General features: G+C 39.8%; 1 protein-coding gene across 3 annotated transcripts in view; it reads right to left on the bottom strand.

Moving 5' to 3' along the window:
- klhl29 (kelch-like family member 29) overlaps window positions 1-27393 on the bottom strand; it is a 268562-nt gene extending 241169 nt beyond the window's left edge. For 2 of the 3 annotated variants that reach the window (XM_088002054.1, XM_088002057.1), the window contains exons 1-3: window positions 27290-27393; window positions 24403-24913; window positions 10630-10698 (exon numbers count right to left, since the gene is read on the bottom strand). The gene's annotated coding sequence lies outside the window, so the exon portion shown is untranslated. Of the gene's footprint in view, window positions 1-10629; window positions 10699-24402; window positions 25162-27289 lie in introns of those variants that run through there. The other variant, XM_088002055.1, reaches the window with a different exon arrangement.
- Between the last annotated feature and the right edge of the window lie 600 nt (window positions 27394-27993).

Consider the following 27993-nt stretch of genomic DNA (forward strand, 5'->3'; position numbering starts at 1 on the left):
GAACTAAACCTATTTTTTTGAGTATGTTCCAGTATCAGTCAAAGGTCAACCTTTCTACAGATAGGTTTGATTTAAAAGGCAGCTCTTTGAATCCAGAAATGCCACTGCTGTATGTTGATGCTCATTCTTTGCAACCTCAATGGCAATTTGTTCTTTGATATGTGTTCATTTATAGTAGGGAACTACAGAGGGATAAATAAGTATTTGATACAGTGACAATTTTTCAAGTTTTCCTGAGTTTCCTTGAGTTTCTTTTAGGGGCACACCGACAAATCGGTCTGGATTTCCTCAAATTTGTTCGATCTATGATCAATTGGTACCAACATGAGAGACCAATCATATCCTCCTTTGTTATCCAATTCTGCAAAAGGCCCGGTGCCCATCAGGTCATGTCTGCACATGCCTGGTAAACTATAGTCACCCCACATTGCTATTTTTTTTTAATAACTTTTCAGACAAAACAGAAATAAAAGGAGAACTGCAATCAGAGCATGTCTGGTTTCTTTATTAGGATTTTTTTTAGAGGCTGTTAAATCAAAGAAAAATGTATATTTACAAAGCTCTAGCTCTCTTTACTTCACTTAATTTAAAAAAAGAGAGACAAATTGAGGGTTTTGTCACTTTTCGGTAGAATTAAAGGTGCTTTAGTGAAAAGAGATATAGAGAGATGAATTAAATGTAGGATAACTCAACTGGTGTTTCAAGTAATAATTATACTGCTGAACTTAATGGACTCCACTATTATTTTATTCTGACACTGGACAAAGAATGCAGCGCCGGGGAGTTCACTCCCCACTGCAGTCCGGTTCGGTTTTCCCAGCACAGATGTGGGGAACTTCATCTACGCACAAAATGATCAAATTAAATAAACGACGACATATGTGCAGCAGTGATTGCAGAGAAAACAAGATTATACAGAATCTCATAAAAAGATATTACAGAGTGGCTGCATTAAATTGCAGCATAGACCCTAACCGAATTACATTCACAGTAATTACAGGGGACAGTGCCACTAATGTTACTGGCCATTTCTGCTTTCGCAGAGCTTTGCATTGTGAGCCTCTACTCCATCCCAGCATGCTTTGCTCCGGGCGTGCAAATCAGTGGTGTTGTGTTCGGGTAGTTGGTGTTAACCTAATCACAGTGGGCGGGTTGTACGTTTTGAGAAAAGCAGAACATAGTGATATACGAAGAGACTTCTACACTAAAGCACAACAGCAACATGGTGGGAGACGAAGGATGCTGGCAGACTCGGGGAGAATGCACGCAGGATGCTCCAAATCCCACAGTGCTGTGAAATTTGTAGGTGGTTTCTCTGAAGTAACACCTGGGAGACAGGTGGAGGGAGGCGCAGCATTTTCTTGAGACTGTTCACAAACACGTTTACTTCCCTTTCATCAGCTCTTCTAGCTACAGGAGGTCAGTACAAATAGCTGAGAGCTCCTTTTTTTTTTTTTTTTTAACCTCGCTACAAAGGCAACACCTGCTCTCAACTGCTTCTTTAGGCACAACGTGCCTGATAAGAAACTCAGCCACAGGGACAAAGATTTCTGTAAAATCAGACTTAACGTTAGGCATAAGCCGGTGTGATAAAGTTGAAACAAAAAAATTAAAAAAGAAAAGTCATTTCTATTAATTTCCTTACAGAATAATCACAGTACAAGTACCATAGCAAAAGGGAAACATGCCAAAAGCACAGCAGCTTGCAACATAGTTTAGAACTACATCACCTTAATTAGGAGTTATTAGTGGAAATACAGAACGTTTACATTACTTTAGACAAAACTTTTACTTATTTGAATTTTTATTTATTTTTTTATTTCTATACATTTAAATACATATTAAATACATATTTCTTGTTTGTACAAATCCACAAGTTTATGCCAAGATTTGTTTTTATGGCTAAAGACTTTGGGTGATATTTTGATGCTGTGAAAAGGCTGCTAGTGTATTCAATTAGTGCAACCAAAGTACTTCCAATGAATAAAAAAAAATAAGCTTAAAGCTGTTAATGAAAGAAGCAATAAATGACCAGATGTTAAAATAAAAGACAAAAATAAACAAATAAAACTTGGCCTTAAACGTTCCTCCAAGTGTGGGGAGGAGCAACTTTGAGCAACGCTGCACTGCACACAGCTGGAGAAGTAAGTTGGTCATTCCAGGACTTTAGCAGCTTTGAAATGTAAAAAAATATATATATTTACTTCAGTCCTGTTAACCAGTCCACACCCAGTTTGTGTTAAATTCAAAAGTTTACAAGTAGCTCTTTAATTGGCATATAACTTTTAAGGCAAAATTCCTAGGGATGTGTTTTTTGGCAAAGCTTTTGCAACGTTTTTGTTTTTGTAAGCAGCAGGATTTAATGGGGATGCATTTGAAAACACATGGTGCGGGGGGAAAGACTTTTACAAGAGTTTAGATTGCCTCCAAGCTCCCATAGTATACCTTTGACATCTGCACTGCACATGTATGCCATCTGCAAACCTCCCGCAGATCTACAGAAGTAAAGTGGCTCCTGATTCCGTCATTTAGACCCACATAAGCTAAAGTCTTTATTCTCAAGTGCATGTCTACATGTATAACTGCAAATGACCTGTGGCTTGCTGGTATAATGGCTCGGTTTGTTATGTCTGCACTTGTCCTCTTATCTCAGCTAAAGGACTAAAGATATTCAGACTCTCAGCAGCCTCCAGAAGTAGAAAATGTAGTTAGCTTTTCTCTGCTTCGCACACACCAACCTTGGCATCTCCCTCACATTTGCAAGCTGCACTGAAAACCTGTGCAAGACAAAGCCTCTCTATATATATGCACTGAAATAAAGATATGTACCATAATGAGTTGCACTCTGCTGATGGCCATTAGGCCTCGTGTCAACATTAGGGAGATATCCAAATAAAAATTTGGCAGATAATGCTCCCAATTAATTCAGAGCAAATTTTCTACGCAGTGCCACTGACCACAGACGATAAGAAGGTACATGTGAATTCTCTGATAAGAATCCCTGCTGGGAAATTAATTTCTGCAGAGAACATTTGGTCCTTGCAGAGCTGCGATGTAATTAAGGTTAAAAAGGGGTTTCCATATCAGGCGCAGAAATTGCCTCCTTTGAAATGCATCGCTGCGAATCTAACGGAAGCCGAGGCGGGCGGACCTCTGCTCCTCTCAATGTCAGACGTTTTATTTATTTCAAGTAGAGAAAAGCAACACTGTCCAACAGACTCCACCCAGATTTATTCCCCCCCTCGTAGCAGCTCGAGTCAGCTGAATTTTTTTTTTTTTTAAGTTCCAATTTCAGTGAAAAACCAGGAGGTAAGTTATGGTATCGATTTTTATCCGAGGTACTGTTAGCTCCATTTTTATGTGCATCCTAATAGCATCACTGTGGAGGTGGGGGAAAAAAAAAAAAAAACCACACCACTCACTAGATGTTTGCAGCAAAAGGGGTCAAAAAAATATAAATTACCACGCTGGAGCGAAAAGCAACGTAGTGTGTTCTGCGAGGATTAAATTGCCTCCAACTCTGCTCCTGAGACGCACTGTTTTATATCCACAGCTGAGTGCTGCTCAAGGCATTAGGTGAAACAATATACATTATCTGATGCGATAAGCATCTTCCAATAGCAAGGCGGTCAGCGACACACTAAGCTTTGATTTGCAGGACAGGATGACATAATGCCACTACCAGAGAGCATGGAAACCCAGTCTAAAAATCAATCCTGCATCGCTTACATAGAGCACAAGCACACAGGGATGCTCAGGTGTTCGTATCCTTAACTAAAAACAGCTGATGTGACAGGAAATCTGCAGATGCAGGTCAGAACTTTGCGTATACTCATCCGTATGAATGTCACATTTAGCGAGGCACTCGGATTGTTTTTTTTTTTTTTTTTTGAGGGATTTAAAATTCCTATACAAAGAATAGGAATTTTAAAAGCAAGTTCAGGATGCAGAAGTTTGATTTTGTGAATTTGGTCTTTTCCACAGGGTCAAAATTACACATACAGGCTTAATCATAAAAAAGAAAATCCTCTATAGATCATTAAGAGTCTGTCAGAGCAAGAGCCTAGCAGGTCTCTAGTATGAATCCAACTAAAAATGCTTTTTAAATTGGTTCATTTAAATGGGGGCTTTTAGGTACTTTCCATGAACATAGTGCCATCTCATAGCACAATTAGGTAACTATGTTATCTTTAGTTGTTATAAAAATGCTGCATGTGTCAAAAATAACTTAAGAAATTTGGGACCTTAAAACTGGCCTCTGCCAGTTTACACTTTCTGACGCCCCACAAGTGAAATTTGTGGTGGTTCACATGGACAACTCAACGGCAGTTTGGAGAAACATTTTATCATCATCTGAGGTAATAAAATGTGGCCAAAGTGGAAAGAAGAATAAATATGAAGTGCAAAGTTAGGCTTTCAAACCTGGGAATGCTGTGCCAGCTTTCAAACACGGTGGTGTCGGCAACATGCTGAGGGTCTGTTTATCCTGCCTGGTGGTACTGGAACATTTCACAAGAGGGGTGGAATTATAAACAAAGGGGACATTCTCCAAATTCTTCAACTTTGCCTTTAAGCCCCAGCTAGTTGGACATAACTGGGTTGCAACAGGACAATGATGCCAAACACACATCAGGCTTGTGGAGTAGCGCCAGCCTGAACGTTACTGAAAATGTGTAGCCTGTGCTTAAAAAGCAGAGTCTACGCCAGAAAATCCATTTAAAGTATATCTGATTTCTGGAAAAAATAAAATAAAATAAATTTTAAAAAAAAGAGCCATCAAATATCGAGCCAAAACTATATCTGTAGTTTGTTAACGACAAACAATGATGCCAATGATTTGAATGTAAATCTCAAACGAGCACTTTGTCATTAAACCACTGGGCATCTTCTCCAGGAACAGAAACCTTTGGGAGTGAAATGACTCCAGCAGTGACTGCCAGGGGATTTGCAGATGAATTAACAGCTGGTGTTACTAAACATATTTCAGATGTTTCTCTGCAGTTTGTAATTATTGGGCTCCATTCCTCCAATGAAAAGCCAAATAAAAAAAATGAAATAAGGAATATGGTGAGACATGGAGACCTTGAATTAGATGAATGCAGCCTGGTGGAGCATATTTGCAGGTGAGCTTTTATGAGACGTCATTGTTTAGCTCACAGTTCTATGGATAAATTGCAGCTGGCAGTGTACATTTAAAACAAGTCAGAGGTTTTCTATTCTGCATGGATTCATGTCTGTTCTTTGTCATCACATTGTCTGTTACACAATTTTTGACAGAATTCATGATTTGATCTCAATCTGGATCAAAGCTGTAAAAGACCTGTCCAATCCAGGTGACAATTTCAATAAAAGTTTAGTCACTAAAGCTCATCATTCCCATGCAATTTATACTGAGCTGTTGATTGTTCATTTGACTTTGTTCTGTTCAAATCGCCACACAAACCGAGTCTGCTTATTGAAGAATCAATATGGTGAGACAAAACGGGAAGACGGGGACGTTTAGCTGCAGAAACGACACAATCTTTTTCCTTAAAGAGACATGATACGACAGCTAGAGCTTTAAATGTGGGAGTGCTGCCGTTATACAACACATCAACCATAGCTTAAGGGGGAGGAAAGAAAAAAAAAAAAAAAAAAGAAGAGTTACATACTTTAGCTCTTCTCGTATGACGTGGTCAAGCTGTTCGGCTCCTGAAGGCGCTTTGAGAAAAGCCTCTGCTCAAACTGCCGGTGCGCCCCATTCACAGATATTAGCCTCAATGGCCCGGATAAGATGCCATGCTCGGACCCCTGCTGTGTGTGTGTGTGTGTGTGCGCGGCGTCAGCCTCTACAGATTCTATGCTCCTTTAACCGTGGTGCCGACCCCCCCGCGGCGCTCGACGTCTTAATCACTGCGGGCCAACAATGCCGCTCCGTTTATGTGACAGTGATTTAGCCAGGTGGATAGAGGAACGCCAGCCGCCGTCTGTGTTTATGTTACGCCTGTGTTCTGGTGGCAGAGTGTGAATGGGTTCAACCGCAACCACGTGGGAGGAAAACAAATGAAGCAGTCTTTAGCGTTTCAGCGGCTGCGGCGTGCACAGGAAGGTCAGAGGTCGGCTTATGAATGGCAGCGGGGTGAGGCTTGTTAGACTCCTGACCTTGCACCCTTAGCTGTCCCCCCCCCCCCATCCCCGCTTCTCGCTCCTGCACACCTGATTGAGCTCAGCGGCGAAACCATTATCAGGCATGCATCTATTGGTGGCCAGGTCAGAGGTCATGTCATTAGTGGTGTTACATTTTTCTGCTCAGAACAGCCTCCTTCAGCCCCCATCAGTCTCTTTCTGCTCTGCAGCTAAATACGCCGCTTCTTGGTATCAAGGAAGAAGGGAAAAAAAAAAAAAAAAAAAAAGGCCTGACTGCTTTTGTTTCCCTCTCTGTCAGCAGGTGAAGGATCCTTCTTGCTTTAATAATGGTGGCAGGTGGGGGTCTACTCAAGTGGGCTCAAAGGCTCAGAGTTTTCAAAAACAGCATTTAACTTGACATACTGTAAAGCTGTGCCTGCTGGAATTAACAGAGTTTAAAAAATGTGGCGGTGGGAGGTGGATTTTGACAGTCCACAAGGCACAGCCAAATAAAATTCTTAATTTTATGCTTTTATCCTCTCACAGCTGGACCATCCATTAGGTGGAGGCACATGCATGGATAAGCACCAAATGTAACCGTGTCTCGCAGAGGACTGGGCAAAAATACATTTACATTTACGGCATTTCACTAAACATCTGTGACATTGGGAGTTTGGATTCCTGGCTATAAGTGTCGCTGCTGGTTGAATGTCGAACGTCAGCTCATTTAATAGTAGCAGTTGTATTCATATCGTTTTTTGATTCGACTTAATTAGAGCATACATCATGAAAAGTATTTTTTTTTTTTTTTCCTACAGGATTAATGAGGGCTACGACGGAGCAGGGCACGATGAGAACATTTCACACTGGGTATCAACGCTAAGAAAAACAAGATGCCATTTTCAACACCACGGCGACGTTCAGGATGCTTTCTGGTTAAGAGCAAAAAATATCATTTAGTACAATATGTTTTGACTTCCTTCAGTTGAGCAAAACCAGGCTCATTTAAAAACATTTAGAATGTCCTGTGCAAATTGGAGGAACATCTCCATGATGATAATATATCAACAGTTAGTGAACACTTTTCACAACACTGTAAATTTACTTATATATTGGTAACTTTGTGTCTAACGCTGCACATTAACCCTAAACAGAGACTTTTCATCATTCCCTTACACACACACATCGTATCTTAACCCCAATCATTTAGGTGATTAAAAGCACATGCTTTTACCTCTCCAAGTGATAAAACAAAAACTTCATTTCAGAGCTACTAGACTGATGGTGATATCACAGAACTTCATCTTCAGCCTGAACAAGGTGACCAGGGGGATTAATTGGTGTCAACTAGTAAGTAGGAGTCACCACACAGGCTCATAATAATTTACTGCTCTCCTCAACAGGAGGGATGTAACTCTCCTTATTAGCTGCAGCACAATTCCCTGTAGCATTTTATTTACCTCCACCCACCCACTGTCTTCCTCAGTACAGCAGCCAGCTGAGGGCACCTTTGTCTGAGCAGCTCTTCATGCAACCAGGGGACCCGTTTTCCTCCGTGCAGAAGCGTGTCATCCATCATTACTCGAGGCGGCCTTGAAAAGTGATTCTGGCAGACAGCTCCAGCCTAATGTCTGGGGAGGGGGGGGGGGCTCCCCACGTAAGCAGCTCGCTGCGGGGCAAACTGGTCAAACGACGACCATTATCTCACGAGAAATATGGTTAAAAATAGAACAAAAACAAGAGTGATATTTCAGAAGATACAGGTGTCTGAGAGATTCTCAATGGCTTTGATTTTGCCAGTTTTCGAGAAAGTTACTTCCCCCCCCCCTTTTTGTTTGATGCACCAGGGAGGATTTATACCAGGAGTGGATTTTAGTTTGGTTTGCTCTCCCTTTCTACTTAGCATGCAAATAGCATAGCAAGTTCAGACAGGTTAACACAGCGGGGCTTCCTTAAAAAAATTCCAGTGTGTGCACTACAAAAAAAGAAAAAAAAAAAAGCTAAATGGTACCAATGTTTTTGGCATTAGAACAGCTGCACCAGCTTAGAATAAAAATGGAAAACAACCTGCAGGTTGTTCGTCTGGTAGCAACCAACTGGGGTCTATAAAACATGGAGGATAATTTTACATGTATTCAGTGGATAGATAATGGACAAGACATTCTAACGGATGTTTAGTTCAGTCTTTTTATTTGTATACAGACATCAATGATGTCATATATACAATAACACCAAAAAAAAAAGAGAAAAAGTTAAGCCAAATGCCAAGTGGCTGAATATTAGGATGATATGTAATTGCATTATTATTGCCAAATATTGCAATGACAATATAATTCCTGAGGCTTATTTTGTTTCCCCAATCAAAATGTCACTATCCCTCTTTGTGAGCTTTAAAATCTCAGCCAGTAAAAATCCTCTTCAGGACACGAAGTCAATATACACAAGATGAATGATCTACATGCAGAATTTGAATGCGTGGCATTGAAATATAAACCTCCACTAAATAAGTCAAGCACTTATCTGGGAATGCGTTACCCGACACACTGATATTGTGATGACAAACTGGGATTTGATACATTTTGCAACTGTTTAACTGTATTAGCAGCAGGCCTTAGTGCAGGGGAACACACAGTAGTTCCCAGCACATCAAACCAAAGTAAAGTGAAAGCACAAAAATGTAATAAAAAGGTATCACACTGAAACAGATTATTCCCCAGCAAAAAAAAAAGAGGGGGAAGCATAAGAGTGTGAAGGTGCCGTGTGTTTTAAATGAGAGGACTTATAAAAATAGATGTTGAGAATGGGGGAAAATAGAAATAACACACAGCCCACACAATGACATCACAAAAATCCTCTACAGTATAAAAAGATCCTCTACAAGAACACCAGTGCCTTGAGGACTGGGCTGACAGGAGGATGTGGCATTAGGGTTTTTAGATCTTAGTAATAAATACTTCTGTTAGTCGGACATATACAGAGAAAACTGAAGGCTGAAAAATATCAGCAAACCTGACTGCAATATTATTTTTTAATACTGTGATGATGGTATCATTTGTAATAAACTCAAAATTTTCTTCCCTTTATTTTCTATCGTCAATGTTATCCTCCTCTCCCCCCCGATTTTATGAAATCAGCCAGCAGAGTAAGTTTATGAGAAAGCAGGGTTTGAACGCGTAAAGACGCCTGAAATCTTACAGCCGAACCAAATATTGCATACAAGCACATATAGGTGAACGCGTCATCACACAGACTAATATTGTAATGATCACTGCGACTTCTCTATATATACGAATGGAAGGTTACATAAAAATGTTGTTGAAAGCTGTTGCTTGTACTTCAGAATTTTCCAAAACCAATTTCTGAAGTTGAGAAGTTTACAGACCCCGGAGATCGGATATACGCCCCAAAGACTGGCGCGCCTCTTGCATCAACGTTTGCCTGCATCTCAAGCGAAAGCCTGCAGTGTTACTGCTGAATATTTTATAGTTCAAACAACAAAGTTATGCTAAGGTTCTGATTGCACATGAGCTTTTTTTTTTTTTAAATGGTAGAGAACTTCCATCAATTTGCAGCAACCGAACAAAAACATGAAACAAAAACACCCTCAGACCAAGCCCCACGCAGCTGGCACCAACCACAGGGCGCAAGCTAAATACCGCAGAATGATTTTTTTACAACTCAAGCCCCCCTCTAAGTGAAGGCTGCACCCCAGAAAAAAAAAAAAAGCACACATAATGAGTCCTGCTCATCAGAGATGAACTGACCCAGGACGAGAATATACACACGACTCATAATCACTGGTAGGAACACAAAGCCCCACCCCCCTCTGATGCCTGTGGCGTGCGCGCCTGGTCACCTCGCTCGGGGATCAAAGGCAGTATGTCGTTCTAATCAGTCCTCACAGTGGGCAACCCCATTAATTCAGTTCCGTTTCATCAGTGGTGAGCAGACCACCAGAGAGGTTTGTGCATTCCTGGGGTCCCGCCGTCGAGGAGTAATCCTATCTCCTAATGACCAGATTCTAACCCTGTAATTGTTCTGAGACCAACGTGGTTTTGTTTGCAGACATAATTGCAAGATTATTTTGGGAAAAGAGGGGGAAAAATAAATAAAAAATGGAGGGGACACACATAGCTAATTTTCTGGGCATGACAGGAAAGTCAAGCAATATTAATGATGCTGTACATCATCAACTCCAGCAGACAATCAACCCCCCACTAAACCAGGCCAACGTCACGCGTTCAGGAGTGTGAATCCATGCAAAGCACTAAAATGAAGTGCAAGAGAGAAATTTAACTTTTCTTTTTAGAACCTATGCCATTTTAAATAATAACCTTGGTTAAAATTATCTACTGAAAATTAAGCTGAATATTTTCCATGAAACAAAAAGGCAGAAAATTCATGATGTAGCATATGCCTGATTGGTTTTGATATCAGTTTTCTTTTAGTCCCTGTAGCTCGTCTGTCTAATATTAGGATGTTTGTTAGTACATCAGATAATGAGCTTTTCGTATCTTACCGTACCTTTGGTCTCCGGTGGATGGGGATGCTCATCACAGACAAATTGGACCTTTGGAGTATTGTCGTCTACACCTGCAGAAACGACAGCAGTTGGTGAAAAAGTTGCGCCTCAAACACCGAAAATTTAAATCTCTGAGAATGCAGCCGTAACTTTTTTTTTGTTTACGCCATCTGTTAGTAATGAAAAAAAAAACCAAAAAAAACAGGCATCTCCTTACTAAAAAAAAAAAAAAAAAAAACAATCAAGTGTGGAACAATCTGTATCAGGAGATTTATTAGCGCAGTCTTTGGTGTGGAGAACAGATGAATGACTACACAGAGGCACATCATGCAGAACCTATCAATAACTCTCCAACTGTCGGGAGAGAATCAGAGGTCAGAGACAGATAATTTAGCAGTGGAATAAGGCCAAGCTGACAGCATATGGCTGAAACGCTCCGGAGGCAAATGAACGCCTTGATGAAACTGTAAGGGGGAAAGAGAAAAATGGCATCAAACGTATACGGCACTAACTGAAGAACGTGGTCTTTTTTTAAGATGATGACTCAGAGGACGGGTTGCATGAGGAGAGACGTTTCAAAGGGTCCTATTGTAGAACAAAAACAATGCTGGTGCTAGTAAAAACCAGCAATCATGTGATTCCCAGTGGCAGCCTTTGGAAGTCACCACATCTCATTCTTTGTTAGAGGCTGTGCTCCTTTTTGAAGTCCAATTTCAAACGGGGAGAAACAAGAGTTTTAACAGCAGTTAGGGGGGGATAAAATGTTTGATCAGAGGAAATGAAAGAAATAACTCCTGCTTGCAAGGATAATATAATATTATTATTATTCGCATTTTGTCCCGTTAGACTTTAAAGTGTTTGATCAGGAGTTTAAGTGAAATATGGTGGTGGCAGCATCATACTGTGGGAATGCTTTTCTAAACCAGGAATCGTTATGGTGTATAAGATTGTAGATTTCAGATTTGAGACACCTAAGGGGGGGGCTAAGCAAATGCAAATTTGTCCCATAGTTATTTGTAGAAACCATGCATCATGTTAAATTCACTTTACCAATATGCACTACTGGTCCAACGTAACCCACTTTAAAGGTCTTTACCATTTTATCTCCCAGCTGTCTGGAACATTCTTCTGACTTCATGATGTTTTCGGCCTGGTGACTTCTGAAGGCAGCGGATCTCACCGGATTTTAAATGAAGTTAGAGTTGCAGCACTTACGATTTTCGGGGAAAATTTGGAAAGCCGTATACGCTTTTACATCCTCTTCACAGTTTTCAATATTGCAACATTAGACAAAGCAAAATTGCTCAAGTGCTTAAAAAAAATGTACAAGGTAATTTCAGCGGGGCAGCAAAGAAGAAATCTGAACTAAAATAAGATGGTAATTAAAAAAATAAAATGCCAGAGGAGTCACTTTAAGGCTGCACGACTGCCATCATGGAGGTTTTGCAGTCCTGGATTGTGGGTATAAAGAAAAAAAAAATCCTATTTTAGGCTCAAAAGGATTTCTACCATTTTTAATCATCTAAATACATCACGCATGGATGTAATCCCTACGCGTGTTCCAGCACGCCTTTGCAACCGCTTACAAAAGCAGCGTAAGGGAGAAGGCACGATAAATTAGCGTTTACTTCTGAAAACGAATAAAATTATACTCATTGTTGGAATTGATCTCATGTTCTAATGCAATCGGATGCGGGCCGAGAGTGTCTTATTTACAATTTTTTTTTTTTTTTTTTTAGTTCTTTCAATAAATGCAGGAAAACCTGGAGCCTCTGAGGAGCTGCTGACAGGCTGCTATTATGCTGGGCAGCTCATAATCACAGCATTTCTGTTTGTGCGTGGTTTAGGATGTGCAGACACATTTCTCTCGCTCGCCTTCTCCTTGAGGTACACTGTCTAAAAGTAGCTTTTTTTTTTAAGATGCGTTAAAAAAAATAAAAAAGTTGACACATTGGCTGCTTCCAAGTAACACACTGATGATACGGACCTTTCTTTAAGGACTGGTGGCAGCGTAGAGCCGACCGCATGAGGCAGCGCAGGCAGGGAAACCTTTTCAAAAAGTGAAATGTCATCGAACGCTCATTCATCATCTTCTGCTGAATCTGCTTTCAAGTCACATACATCACCGCAGACTTAACAGTCTGTACAACATGATTTTGACTCGATTTTTTTCTTTTAAGATGAGAAATGGTGAATGAAGACGTGCTTCTTTATTCTTTAAGAAGAGGGGAAAAAAGTGTGTGACTTCCATTGTAATAATTGTGCAACTACAGAAAGCAACCTTGCCAAATCCTCCCTCAGTAGGATGACAAAAGACAGCAGCTTTTTTTTTCTCCCCCCTACTTTTAGTTTCCAGTTTCTACTGCAGAGTGTAAGTGCTAAAGAGTTTTGACATATGGCTGTTTATGTAATCAAACCAATTTAAAGCATTCAAAATTAGAACAGTTTCATAAATTAGAAGTGTTTTTGTAAAATGTGCTTTTAAATGAGTCACTGAATGTGTTTATATTCAGCCAAGCTATGAAAATAAGCAGGACTTGAAATTCGGAATACATGGGAAATTTTTCAAGATTTTTTTTCATCCTAAAATGAACATAAATGACCCATATTACTGTCCCGCCACACATTGAGCAGGACGGTAAGGAACAAACATCCATCAGTCTGTAGCTCATTGTTGGAGAAGGGGACATCTAGGGCTCACAAAGTCTCCATAACAACCATAACAAACTATAAATGCAAACAAATTCCTTCAGTTCAGACCAGCCCTTTTCATCAGACATTTCTCAACCTCTCCACTCCAGGGACTTTATAACTGCGTTGTTCTGAGTCAGATGAAGCCGAGATCGATCATCTCTGAAACATACGGACAAACGCAAAAATTGTGTTTCTCGTCTCTCTCAGTCCCCAGTTGGAAGCTGTGGAAAACTTGCTGGATGAGCTCAAGATAATTTCTAGAGATTCTGCAGAGAGGAATGGTCAAAAATCCCACTCTCTTTATTCTCAGCTTTATAAAAACAGGACCAAGTGCTCAATTGACCCAAAACGGCAGTTATGTGGTCCATTAACAGAAGCGGTACCAATCACTGTGATATCTGTGATTCTGTTAAAGGCCTTATTTTACCTATTGTATGCACTTAAATTAGGGTTACTTTTATTTAAATAGTGCTAAGATTTATAATATAGGCTTTTTACTTTTTTTTTTTTTCTTTAAATCAGAGGTGCTGATGAATGTGGCCTGCGCTGCAATGCTTTAAGAAAAACCAATTCGTAAAAATAAACCCTACAGGGAAAATATTTACCGTGTCAGAAAATTAGAGACCTTTTCCATTAACTCTACACAAAGCAGGATCATTAACCAACTCACTGACTTCTCCCTATAGGTTTTTTTCCCCCTCTGCATCTAATTATTTGTTTACTTATTTGTAATAAAGCACAGGGACTCTATCAGAGTCACCAAGGACAGCCTTGCTATACCTCATAATATGTAATTAAGGAAAACTTAAAAAAAAAAAGAAAAAGTCTAATGATTTGCATAAAAGGTACACAAAATAAATATTGTGACTTTCGGTTTTATTTCACGCTAAAATCTGCTTCCTCTTGTATTTAAATGATGCGCACACACACACGCAAAAAGTTCCGTCTTGCCAATTATTGTAAACTTGTCAAAATCAGGCCCGGCTACAAATCATCTATGCAATTATCAATTGATTGAAGCAGCTATCTAACTGTGGAAAAACACTTAGAGGCATAATACATCAATTTTAATGGCATTTCTTAATCAGAACGTTCAGCAATCAGCAGAGACCAATTAGGCCTGAGAGATAGAGAGCCGCCATTAATAATCAAAGTTGGCTGCCATCACACTGGCTCCGTTCTCCAAAGGTTGCTGAAGTTATTTACGAGTGGACTATTTATTTCACTTGAGAGCGAGCTGTTGTCTGATTCTATAAGCGGCGGAAGGAATATTCATAAAAACAGACAATTCTGACCCATTTTCTTTAACAACAGTGAAATAATGCAAAAGGAATGACTGCAGGTGGATTGTTCCTCACATAAAACACACACAAAAAGTCTTCTCTTCAAGTGAAAATAATTCCGTGTACAGTGAAGAGGGGGAACGGATAGGCTGGTCTCAGAAATGAGAAGAGGAGTCTCCTCCAAGTGACAAAACAGTCCTCCGTCCCACAGGCACAGGGAAATGACAAAGGATATCTTCACAATGCCACCTTCAGCAGCCACCTTATTAACATTATGGGCAGTTTTATTGTGGAGGAAGCCCGCATGTCTTTGAATACAAAAGTAAGCCAACCTGCCGTGCATAAAAATGTACGAGCTGGACACAGACCAGGCAGAGACAATGCCCTTTATGTCTTTCCGGGCAGGAGTTTACTTCTCTCTGATTTCCATTGTTCCCCTTCCTTGGCAGCAAATATGAGTGGCAATTGCCTGACTTTCAAGTCTTCTACTGTGAGCTATAAAAATGTAAAGAGAGGTTAAAACTCCTAGACCTACAACTGCAAATACTTTTTTCTTTAAAGAGGTATAGTTCACTGCATCAAACAACAGCTTGTTTGGTGTACTAAAAAGAAAAAAGAAAAGACAAATTGGATAAAAGTTAGGGACTTATACTTATACTTTGGTGGATAAATGAAGATTAGCTTTTTCCAATCAAAATTCAAAACTTTCTGTGTGTTACAGGGATTATGATGAAGTAGGTTTTCACTCCGTCCACAGCTGTGTACCATTCCAACAGGCAATCAGTCTGCAAATAAACAAGCTCCCCTCTTTAATATTTCTTACCATATGTTGTGCAGTAATTTGTAAAGTCAATTAATCGATCCTGGTCATTGTGGTGCAGGTATTTATACAGAGAATCCACTGCCAGAATGAATTAATCAACGTTGGGAGTGCACGCGCCGTGGCTTTACGAAGTTTGGGACGAAGCCAGCGGTTTATAAGCCGATGTGTTCCTTGGACGAACACGTCGGAGGCAAAGGCAAACAGGTCATAAATGGGCCGCCGTTACGGATGCACATTCCACCTTTAGCAAACACATGATTTATGTATCCTCTTAACTGAAAAGCCACCTTTTAACTCGCCACTGTTGGAATATGCAAATCAGACATGGCCGTAAGCCACCGTTGTACACTTTCAATAATTGTGATTATTTATGTATTCATTGCTTACCGGAGAGAAATGAGTTGGGAGACTACAGCTGTAAAACTGAGAGGAGGAACGATGGAGATTTACATCACGGGGTGAAGGCAAACAAAAGCTAACGACTAATACTAATTTTGCATACAGGTCAATTACTAAGAAAGACTTCTCATTAAACCATTTTTATTGTAATATTTTACATTAAAAACAGGTTCACGTGTCGTTGCCTCCAGTGAAGATGGTTTTCCTCTTCAAGTAATTTAAAGCCTGGTTTGCACCTGTTCCATATCCATACCCCTCCAACCCTGCTCCAGCCCTACGTCTTCATAAAATAATATATATTCTATTTTAAATTATTATTTTTTAGACACCAGATCCTTTCAATACCCTCAAATAAAAGCTGGTACATTTCCATTTTTACCGCTCGTTTTAACGAGGGATGGAGGTTACATTACTGAATGATGTTTATTGCAAAACACACGTAAGATAATGAAGTGCACACTATAAAAATGATTAAAGGTTCATAAAGGGCTGCTGGGGAAGCCGTGGCTGTCAAGCAACCACAAAGCACAGATTTTATTTTTTTTTCTCCACTGCTGGAGAATAATGGGCCACTGACAAAACAACCAAACAGCAGCGGTTTTGTTGTGTTGATGGGTTACAAGATGAAAAAAAGATTTTCCATGTCCATATCCCTCTCTTATAGCGCTAACAGGCTTAACCTGCCCCCTGTGGAGCCTCTCTCCACCAGGCAGCCCCCCAGAGCGCCCGGCGCCCCCAGAAGTAGCCTTACAGGCCGGGGTCCAACCCAGACTCCTGCCCCCTGTTGCCCAATCATATTGAGGAAATTCACACACTTTTTGGGCATTCAACACTTTTTTTTTTTTTTTTTTTTTTTTTAGAGTTTTGCTTATTAAATCACAATATGCTTAAAAGGAGTATTTAAGTTTGTATCCTAGTTATGCTATATTATTATTGTGGTTCCCTAGAGCTTAATGACTTGTAGCGTTTTGACAAAATGATTGCTTTTCGGTTCATTTCCAGAAAAGCCCTGCTGATGGACAAGCTGGAAAAAGGCCCTAACTACCAAAACTTCATTAAGGTTTTTATTTTTGGGAAATATTTTATTTAAAATAAAAAAAAATAACTAAAGCAAAAATCTAAAACAAACTGCGCGCCGTATAGATATGAATAATAAAGGTATGGTTTGAATTAAAAATGGACAGTACATGTGGCCAATCAAGCAGAATATTGGGCGTCTTACAGAATTGTGTCCTTGTACCTTTTGAAAATAAATTTAAACAAAATTGTTCTTATATTGTAACAGATACCATCTCAGAAACTAGAATGTCATCTTAAAGTTGTACTATGACAAATATCGGAACCGTATAGAAAAATACAGTGAGTGATTTTTTTTATTTTGGTCAATAAATCACTCCGCTTTAGTAGAGATGCACAAAGAAATACGGCTACTGACCAGAGACGATTTTCACCTTCATCCTCCCTGACTGGGTAATGACAGCTCAAAAGAACTGACTAAAATCTGTTATTTCTGGTCAGTGAATGCACCATACCGAAGCACTAAAAACATTTTTCTCCAGTGCAGAAGTTGATCTGAAGGAAGACAAAGTTAAACATTTAACCTCATGTGGCGTGCAAAACCCAAGTGGAAGAAATTGTTACCACTAGAATCTGCTTGCGTTCATTTTAAAAACAAAAGAGGGAACCACTTTTACATGGCTTCTGTTTATTACTACAGTCACATGCCAAGATTTATTTTTTGAACTCATGCGAGTGTTGACTGCCACTGTAAAAAAAAATATGAGACGGTGGTGACGTGTGTTTTTCCCCCTTCATTTGGATAATTAATTAGTAAAACCATGTAAAATAGAGAGCAGAGATGAATTGGGCTACTGTCTAAAGACTGATGCCATTGAGTAGCTAGACAACAAGGCTGTTCAGTTGGTTTAATCAAAAGGACTATGTACATTGACCTGTTCTGAAAACCTTAACCTTAAATGGCTGGACAAGAAGTAAATTATCTTGACCTCTAATGTATATGTCATGGAAAAGAACACACTGGAAACCATTTTCACTGATAGCATGTCAGTAGTTCGTACAGGTTGCTACCTAAACAGCAAGTAACACTTCAGAAGATAACAGGAAGGCTAAACATTACCTCACAGCGTTATTCTTTTGAGCTTTCAACCTCGATCATGAATAGTATTTTCTTTGTAAATACTGGAACGCTTTTGAAAATCTAAAATCATTCTCTAATTAAAGGTTAGAAAATATATATGCACAGACTGCTGTTGGGAGTTATGCTAACTGTGCCAACTGAAAACAGTGGAAATGGTGAACTGAAAATAAAAATAGCAGCATAGAAATGGTGAAATATTGTCTATGCTCTTATACATTAAAAAAATAGCTTACTTGGGTTGGAAAAAAAAATGTATTCTGTCACTTATTGTTCCAAAAGAGAAATAAAAAAAGAGCTAAGTGGCTTGCTCAACGCTTTACAAAACTGGAGACTACAAGTCAACCAGTAAGCTGACTGATCCATCTCTGCTCCTATATACACAACATCCAGGTTTATATTTCCATTAAATAAAGATGGGATCTGTGAAAAAATAACCCTCAAACTGCAAGTTTTATCAAAATATATTACTCTTCAGAATTAAAAAGCAGGCTTAAAAAGACAGAAACAACATTGAGAGGGATCTACCAACCCAAGTCTCAGTGGATTCACAGCTTAGTGCATTTTGAGACCATTCAGGTTGCTCAACAGGGAAACTGCAAGCTTTTTAGAAATGTGATACCAACATCACGAGCCCTTCAGTGACTGTGTTCAAGAGGGCAGCTGAAGAGCACGCTTTTCATAGTTCACTGATTTCTAAAGAGCTTTGGAAGCACGGCATTCGCTCGTGGCCTCTTGCCCTCATGTCTTACTAAGTATATTACGGTTTATAATGGCAGCTGATGCAAAATATTAACTGCGTTTTCAAGCAGAGATATCACTGCCCCTGAAATCCAATAAAGCCATAAAGGTTGGAGGAAGAAGTAGAGGCGACTTATTCACATCTACCAGCACAGAAGCTAAATTCACTCAAGAAATTCCTGATCCGTGTCCATTCCTCCCCCCCTGTCCTTACAGAGGGCTTCCATACCTGTCAGCATGGAGTGATTTCTCCAATTTTTCATTAGGCGGTGCTCAGTTTTGGAGCAGAGTGTAAGCAGCACCACCAAGCTGCAATATTGCTCCTTGCTGAGAAGAAAAAAAAAAAAAAAAGAAAAAAGAAAAACAGGGACACAAAAATATAAACTTCACACTTTTTTGGCAGAAATGGATGAAATCCTCATTTTTCTTGTTGGAAAACAAAATCGGACTATTTAAGAAAATGTATGTATTTTCTATTCAAAGATAAACACAGCTAAAAGATGCAACACAGATAAAAATCATTTTTTAATTTTTGTAACGCCTGCTTCTCTATGTACTCTGACACAAAAATCCTTTTTGAAACCTTCTTTAGTTATGCATACCATGTAGATTTTTAATAAATGAGTTGGGCGTCTTCAGATCAATTAACCAACTGCTGGCTGCAATGTTAAGCTTGGATACTGCTGTTACTACCAGCAGATACAGATAATCGAAGTTTAGTTCTGGTGTCATTTAAACTGCATGTCTCCCCACTTAGGCAAAAAAAAAAAAAAAAAAAAAACGTAACGCGGCATCTTGATGAGCAGCTTGCCCTCATCTACCAGTCAGCACCCCGAGTGTGCGGAGGGGAATCTAATGCGATACTGCAAGGAAACAAAAGGATGGCCTCAGTTAAAAAAAAAAAAAAAAAAAAAAAAGATAAATAACGAAAAAGAAAATAAAGAAATAAAGCCAACCCCCAACAGCTGTGTTCACAAAACAGAAATGAAATATTGTGGTTTTAGAAAGATTAATGTGCAACAGTGAGCTACATTACACTAGCCAGCTGCTGGCACTAGATCTGTATTTATCATACCGCTATTAGAGAGAGGGGGACTGAATTTCTAAAAGTGATTGGGGAATTTCTATTCTGTCATAAACAACTAAAAATAAATATGAAAATAAATATGAAAACCACCAAGTTAAAATCAGTCGTAATCATGTCGTTAATATTAGACAAAAAGTCTAATAGATTAATCATGAAAATGAATATGCATGCTTTTGGAATGACTGTTGTCCAAAATCTATCTTTGAAAAAACAAAGTCTCTTCTTCTGTACTTAAAATCCAAATAAATTCTAGAGCAGGGGTGTCCAAAGTCGGTCCTCGAGGGCCAGCATCCTGCATGTTTTAGTTCTCTCCCTGGTTGTAGTAACAACCTTTTCAGCTCGTCAATGTTCTTCTGAGGCCTTCTAACGAGCCATCATTTGATCGAGGTGTGTTAAACCAGGGAGAAAACTAAAACATGCAGGATGCCGGCCCTCGAGGACCGACTTTGGACACCCCTGTTCTAGAGAAACTGTTTTTAATAGGTCAAAGAAGACAAATACCAAGTAATTTAGGCAAAGAAGGCTCAGAGGAACCGAGATGAAGCATTTAAGTCTGAGAACTTCCAAGAAAAGCGGTGGTGGGATAATAAGGGCATGCGTCAATGAGGATAGAGGAATATCTTCCATTTCACTTTATATCAGCAGGTAGATTGTTGAATCTTAGACATGAGATGATGTTCCAGTAAGATACAGATGCTAAACAACAAAACTGGTTTCAGAAGAACAAAGTTGAGCTGCGTTTAGCTCTTTGGAAATTGCTGAGCTATTATACATCAAATACATCATCCCTCAGTTGACTATAGAAAATTTCCAATGCAGTCAAACTTCAGCACCAAACTCTATGTTTTGTAAATCCCTAAAGTTATTTGTAGCAGTATCATTCTACTCAGAGTAGATGCGTTTCTGCTTCCCATTTTGAACATTATTTTCCTTTTCAAATAAACTTGTCCATCTGCTTTTCCCATGCACATTTCAGGCTTAATCTGATTTGACACAATTTAGTTTTTCCCTTTTTAATGTCCATTAGTGGGCAATTTGTGCCCGTTTTCTTGTCGCACTGTGCTTCTTCTGGCTCTGTTAGCTTCAAAACCTCATAAATGAAATTAATTTACTTTGCATGCATTTGTGTGAACTGCAAGAACATTAAGTGCTTCTTGTTTTATAGATCCTCACTCACTGTCACGAGTGCCTTCAACAGCAAAATAACTATTCTTTTTTGATTCTGTCAGATGTGCACAAAGGAGTGGTGACTTTATTGTGAATAAAGACAGTGAGAATGCTGAAGCTATGTGGTTAATATTTAGTGGAAAATAAGATAATTGAAATATCCAAACTTTTCTACTATTGTCACTTCATTATGTGGCTGTCAGGAGCTTGATACACACAAGAATTTGTTCTCTGCAGATTTTTTTGACAAATAAAAACGAAAACATGCAAGAGTGTCATTTTGCAGGAATCACGTACTCCAAGAGAAGCACCAAGACAGCTTGCCAGTACTTGGAGTGTGCAAAAGATTAAGAGCAACATTTTTTTTTGATATACACTAATGTGCTTTGAAGAAAAATCTCTAAGAAGACAGGCTAAATACTAACTATTACGTAATAAGATGCACATTCATTGTGGCACCAAAAAGCTTTCTAAAACCTTCCATCTCCATATTAAAGTAAAGCATACAAGCATATTTTTATCCTTCAACAAAAATCTTTTAAAACAACAATTACAATTTCTCAGTCTTCAAAAAATAAATAACTTCAACATTCATGCTTTTATTTTTGTAACAACCAATTTCAGAGTCAACAAAATGGGGGAAAAAAAAAAAAAAGAACCACCAGGTTTACTGATCGATTCTGCACACATTCTTAAATGGAGACAAGAAACGGACTCAATGTGAAGGAGATGGATAAAAACCTGCAAGGGCGCCTCTTTAAAATGTAGCCACAAAAAAAAAAAAGAAAAACCTTTTAACCTTGAAGAAAATGGAGTTCATCTCTTACCAAAGGCACAAAATCATGCACAACTGCTCTTCATTTTCATTTTGATTGAGGGCACGTTACTCCAGATTGGCCTTCTAATATTCACGGCTCCAACTGAATCAGTGTAATTGGTCGATACGTTCTCGCTCCAATATTTTGCTTTGGTTAGCAGCTGTGGATAAACAGAAGAATCACACGTGCGACTTTGAAAGAACCGAGAGACAATGGGAACGGCTCTGTGCCTTTTGCTGCCGGAGCTGTGGACGGCAGCAGACGCGCTCCTCTGCTCCCGACTGCTGCTACGGTTTTCCTACAGGATAATAATTTCCTGTTTCCTTTGAGGACTGATCTGCCGATACCAATTTTCATCAATTTAAAATTTTAATACGCGAGAGACAAAAAACATATGCAGCATAAGTGGGATCCAACAGAATATGAAGGAAAGAGTATACAACTGAGAATTAACCTAATCTTTGATTTTTATTCGACTGAAAAAAGAACAATGATGCATTATGCATTATGTTGGTTGATGCATTTATGGGCCACAAATAGTATGACTTCTTGGAAGCTGATCACAACCTAATCTAGAAATTAAAAAACTATATCTGCATCTTTTTACTAAAAAAAAAGGGTCCAATAATTACCAGATTAATTTCCAGCTGGAGACCTGTTTGCTTCTGATATTAAAGCCATCACTAATGATCAAGCACAGCCTCAGTGGCAGCAAAACAATACATCACCTTTCTCAACTTCAAAAAGAGAGCTTCAAGAAACAAAGCACTCGTGACGGACCCCAAAGCCTGATCAGGCTCACAAGGGATGCACCGGAAGCCAACGAGTTCTCGTCCAACAACCCACAGGACCCAAATGATCCACTGCCAACATCCCCCGCCGCACGCCGTAGGACTCCCTGGCAGGCCAGAGTCGTTCTGGCAGCGGACGGGAAGACCAATGAGCAAATTTGGTTTCCCCAAATTTGCCCAGACTACACAGAAGCCTTCCCTTCCTAAATCATTCTTCATGGGCAACGATAAAGAAATAATAAGCAGCCTTGAGCTACAATATTGCAACTAGCTGACCATAACAACAAGATCCGGGGTTTTTTTTTGTGTGTGTGTGTGTCCGGCCCTTACTAATAGGATAAATGCCTCGGGGTAATTTCTAAATGAATTCCTCAGGCCAAAGTGGTTCCCCAAGCCAACCCAAAGCACATTTGATAGAGAAGGATTATCCCTGATTGAGTTTATTTCAGAGAAGCTGGTGACGAACTGAAAACACCATCATGCTTCCACACAGGCAGTTCTTGCCCAAACAATAACAGCTCTGCAGCTGAATGTACACTACAGAGGGTGTTAAGAGCACTTATTTTTTTTTTTTGGCATGCTGACACAGTGACACCTCTATATTACCGCCTTGTGATCCACCTACAGCCAGTGGTTCCTCTAAATATCTTTATTCATACTACACGCATGAGGTGAGAAGACCCCCGCTAAACGGCTCCAGCTCTGAGGCAAACGCATTGTCTTACCTCACCGAGAGCGGAGCTCCCCCGTCTGCTCTGAGAGGACTAGGACTAAAAGCCCTTAATCCCCCGCCTTGATTTGCGATAGCCTGCTAGGTTTTTAAATGTCATCAGTGGGGAAGTGTGTCCTCCTCCTGCCCCACATGCTCAGCTTATTAATACAACACTGGGGTGCATTTATTTGGGAAAAGAAACATGTCAGTCAGACTGCTCGCCATCTATTTATATACAGTAAGCCACGCTCAAGGCTCCAGCAGCAGCAGTGAAGACTGACAAGTGAGATGTTGGATATGCAAGTTCACCATAAATCTTGCTAAATACAGACCGTGCATAAACTCTAATAATGTGACATGCATCTGCTTCTTCTGGAGACTTTAGCTGCCTGGAAATAAAACAAATGGCGTGGACTCGTCTGCAGCAGGACCACTAAAGAGATGGCTGCAAAGTTTTGCTTCAACACCAGGGAAAGAAGAAAAACAATGCCCCTACAGTCTCATGTTTACAGTTGCAGTACAGTACCTTGCTTTAACACATGGGACTTATGGGGAGTAATGCTTTAATGTCAGGAGGATGATGCACTCCAAGTTTCTGGATTTGCAGAAGACTAGGAGTTTTAAAAATACAGTTGCTACAGTGTGTGGATTGGCGTTAAAGTGTTTGGGAGAAGATTAGACTATAAAAACAGAAATAGTTTAACAAAGCAACATAACATTAACACCCAATGATAATGTGCGCACCATTAAAAGCATCACTACATTAACTGTAACAGTTTTTGTCCCGAATTAAACTAATGCCGTTTTTCGGCTTTATACCCTTACCATTCTACCTGCAAACAGTCCCTGAGACCTGAAGTTTTAGAATTTTTTTTTTTTTTTTTTTTTTGTCAATTACAGGAGCGCTTGCGCACAAAGCGGGCGCCCGCACACACCATTTGTCAGGCTATGGTCCTGAGCTAAAGGCTGGCAGTGAAACTGATGATCCTCCTCCTTCATTCATTCGTGGTAGGACGAGTGTCCGCGTCGGAACTCCTCGCCAGCACAAAGCATGTCAAAACACGGCGTACACGGAGCCAGCGCGCTGACATGACGGAGCGCTTACCTCTGCTGCTGCTCGCCGCTCCTGTCCCTCCTCCTCCGGGCGTTTGTCCTTGTTTCGCTACGGCGATGGTTTATGCGTGAGCGCTGTCTTTATCCCGCAAAGACCGCAGTTGCATTTTACAGCCAGTGGAGCAACACTGTGCGGTGGCCGTGCGCTGCTCTGCGAGTAGACCCCCTCGGTGCTCGGCCCAGGCTCGTCACTTCAGTGTGGACAGAGGACGGGACTGGATAGACGCGTCTCTGTGCGCTCGTTGCGCGGCAGCGGCGAATCTGCGCTGTGAGCGACTCGCTCGGACGGACTGGCAGACTCACCGTGTGGCCACTTTACTCCCGATGCTGCTCCTCCCCTTTCACTCCGCTCAGCTGACACAAGCCCTCCAGCGCCACCACCCCGTGGCTCTCCGTAACTGCACGCACCTGACGACCTCCATCAGTACGCCATCATCTCCGGAGGTTCACTGGATCATTAGCAGCCGTCACTGAATCCACATTTAGTTGAATCTATTCAATTCCTATGACACACACAGACAAAAAAAAAAAAAAACTTTGATGGCTGTCCTCCAAAATGTGTGCTGACCCACCATTTTTGTTTTTAATGCCTGGTCCTGCAGGACACAATAAAAGGGATGTCAAATATAAAACAGTTGCATGACTCATTAAATTTAAGAATAAGTCTTAAATGTGATACTCATGGGGATTTAATTCTAATAATGTTAAGCTGTTTTGGTAATGAATCCTACAAAAACATTTGGATTAGAATTTCAAAAACAGAGGCATTGGTTCATTAACTATTATTCTTAATTATGAACAGTGCCCAGCAGAAAAAAAATCAAGGCAAATAGGATTACATTATGAACAAATGAACTTAAGTTAAAGTTTAGCACTGTTATAAAACTTGTGGTTGAGAAAGTTTGTGTTGAAGCAAAATTTGCTTAAAGTACAACTCTGAGTGAATATAATGAAAAAGGTTTGAATGCTACTTTAAGATACATTTTAAAAGTTTTACGTTGAGCAATATTACTTGAGCAATGATTCATAAACCATTCAACTTCTTTCTTATAGCAGACATCAGACCAAGATGCCTTCATGAAAAATACAATCAAGGGTTTTACTAGTCATGGTTCTCTTGCCAAGGCGGACTCTGCAGAGGGCATCTGTTGTGATAGAGAGGATCCTTTGGACCCATTGATCTTGTTTGTCCAGACTAATGACTGCAGCACCGAAACCGCATCCTTAGGACAGAGGTGGGAACGAGTCATTATTTTTCCATCAGAAGTACTTCTCAGTCTTTCCACGCGAGTCGTGATGTCCAAATCCTGAAGCGAGTGCAAAGTCAACACATGCACATTTAGAGTCCTAAACCCCTAAATTAGTCATCTTGTTTATTTGGCAGAGCAAGTAGCGAATGGAACGCTAAAAGAATTTGTGCTGATGCTGGATTTCCCATTAAAATAAAAAAAAACTGCCCAAATCCAAAGGACTTTTATGTTCCTGTATTTTACTGTCTTCAACTTGAGGCCTTTCAAACAAAGTAGATTTGTTGTAAAACTAGTACTTTAAAGTGACAGTGCAGCTCTGCGTATTACCCGAGTACAAAGAAATGGACTTTTATGTTGCTGTATTTTACCGTCTCCAACTTATACGTCTTTGAAATTCAGGGTAGTCGGTGGAAACTGAGATAACGTTAGAGTGTTGGTTGCATTTGTTTTACTTTCAAGTCAAGCAAAACTGAAGAGAGGCGACACTAATGGTAAAGACCGAGATGAATCCCAGGTGTATTGTGATTCTGTCAATTCTCAAATACTTCTGCCTTAGGTGCTTTATCAATCTGAGCTTTAGAGTATACAGAGGAAAGACTATATGCAATTAGTTTATTCCACAAATATTTCCATTAAACATTGACTGTTAGCTTATGTTTGAGGCAAAGGAAACACAGGGTTTCCCCCAGAAAGCTTGCTAAGCCTGGTGCTCAGGGCTCTAAGAGTCATCCAGCCACCCTCTATGTTTTTGAGTAAAAGATTGTTTAAAGTTGACAGGAAATTTGAATACATCATTTGATAGTTAGGCATTTTTCAAAGATTAATACCTCAAAACCAACGATAGAGTCTTAAAAAAGGTAATCACTAATAAATTAATACTATGCTTGGTGGGAGCACAAGTAAAGCCTGGTGGCCCACCAGGCTTATAATACACTGAGGGAAATCCTGAAACACAAATAATTACATTGTTCAGTTAAAATTATCCAACACAACCTTGACATTGTGTTAGAATTAGCCGTAAAATACATTTTAATAGTTTGTGTGAATTTAAACATTTACTCCGGCGTGCTCGAGTTAAACTTAAATAATCCTTAAGCAAAGATCTACTGAAATAAAATGTACGCACTGCTGCACCAGCATCACTGGTTAAACTAACTGGTTCATCAGAGCAGTCTCTCTGTCCTACCTGGTGGTTAAATGCTGGTAATTACATTCACTTTGCATCCTGGTTGTAAATCAGTGCCTGATTAGAGGGGCTAGAACAAAATCAACAGGCATCTCTCTGGTGTGGCACAAATAGCTTGAAATCAATGTCCCTTGTTTTTTTTCTCTCCTGACCACAGAGAGCAGTGCGACATGGTCAACAAAAGCCAGAGGGGTAGATGATGAATGATATGCTGATGTTGTTGTTGTGAAGGACGCAACAAGACAGGTGCAAGCAATTCATTAATTATACATCAATTCAATTAAACCGATAGCTTTTTAACATTCGAATAGCTCGCCGCTATCTCGGCTGCTAAATGTGCAATTAACTCGGACAAGAACGTTTCAGTCCACAGAAACTCCTTCGAATACTGACAACAACCTTCAAGAAGAAGAAGAAGCGACTTTGCTTGAAACAACGCTCACCTGGCTGCGTTAGGCGCCATTTCCTGCGTCCTCTTCCGCCTTTTAGCTTCAACTCATACTACAAACCAAACCAGCTGTGCTTGATTGGCTATTGTCGAGGAGGGGGGGGGGGTGTCCAACTTCTTTCATTGACAGCTTTATCGACCACGTGTTCAAACAAAACCGCACAATCTGGACTTCCAATCAGCTTCAAGTGAAAACACCTGTGCAATATGTATTGCGTTGTTGCCATAAATCTAACGACAGCACGAAGGATGACTGAAGAATATTTTTATTTTCCTTTTTTTAATTAAAATACCATAAGAAGTCGAAATTTATAGAGATTATATATATATATATATATATATATATTTTTAATTTATTTATTTAGCATCCACACCCTATTCCAGTAGATGGCGGCTGCGGTAATGCACATCTAAACGCTGCTTGTCAACCGCCACAAAAAACGAAGAAGAAGGATGACTGAACGCATACATATTACATATATTTACATACTGTAAAGGCACACTCAGTTGGTGAAATTATGGGTTTTTATTTCACAAACCCTACATCTACCTATGTCACACATTGTTAGCAGTATGGAGAATAGCCTCAGATTAAAAACAAAAAAAACACTCGCTTTCCACTTTGTTAGGTACCAGTTTGTTTGTCCTCCCTGACCCCCCTCTCTTTTTCTTTTCCATCTTAGGTCTTTGTGGCATAAG

The sequence above is a fragment of the Poecilia mexicana genome, unplaced genomic scaffold, assembly GCF_051168715.1.
Source record: "Poecilia mexicana isolate PSO_F unplaced genomic scaffold, ASM5116871v1 scaffold_21, whole genome shotgun sequence".
NCBI lineage: Eukaryota > Metazoa > Chordata > Actinopteri > Cyprinodontiformes > Poeciliidae > Poecilia > Poecilia mexicana.